This window comes from Eurypyga helias, unplaced genomic scaffold (genome assembly GCF_000690775.1).
Source record: "Eurypyga helias isolate BGI_N326 unplaced genomic scaffold, ASM69077v1 scaffold1850, whole genome shotgun sequence".
Classification (NCBI taxonomy): domain Eukaryota; kingdom Metazoa; phylum Chordata; class Aves; order Eurypygiformes; family Eurypygidae; genus Eurypyga; species Eurypyga helias.
The window spans coordinates 40,590-41,208 of NW_010226067.1; the positions used below are offsets into that span (position 1 = coordinate 40,590).

The 619-nt window shown below is 57.5% G+C and overlaps 1 protein-coding gene across 1 annotated transcript in view; it reads right to left on the bottom strand.

Annotated features, from left to right (window-relative positions):
• Nucleotides 1–619, bottom strand: part of SMCHD1 (structural maintenance of chromosomes flexible hinge domain containing 1) — a 64,595-nt gene that overhangs the window by 20,767 nt on the left and 43,209 nt on the right. The gene's annotated exons all lie outside the window — the stretch shown is intronic.

The window sequence follows — 619 nt, forward strand, 5'->3', positions numbered from 1 at the left end:
AAGGTGTCCCTGCCCATGGCAGGGGGGTTAGAACTAGATGATCTTTAAGGTCCCTTCCAACCCAAACCGTTCTATGATTCAGTGGAGAAGGAGGGGAGAAGGTGCTCCTGTCGCTGGAGCAGAGATTCCCCATAGCCCATGGTGAAGACCATGGTGAGGCTGGCTGTGCCCTTGCAGCCATGGAGGGTCAACAGTGGAACAGAGAACCACCTGCAACCCAGGAGGACCCCACGCCAGAGCAGGTGGATGCACCCGAAGGAGGCTGTGACGCCAGGGGAAGCCTGTGCTGGAGCAGGCTCCTGGAGGGACTTCTGGCATCGTGGAGAGACAAGCCCATGCTGAGTAGGTTTGCTGTGACACCATGGGGGACTCATGCCAGAGCAGCCTGTTACTGAAGGACTGCACCCCATGGGAAGGACTCATGTTGGAGAAGTTCATGGAGGACTGTCTCCTGTGGGAGGGACTCCACTCTGTAGCAGGTACTCCATACTGGAGCAGGGCAAGAGTGTGAGGAGTCCTCCCCAGAGGAGGAAGGAGCGTCAGAGACAACATGTGATGGACTGACCACAATCCCCATTCACCATCCCCCTGTGCCGCTCAGGGGGAATAGGCAGAGAAA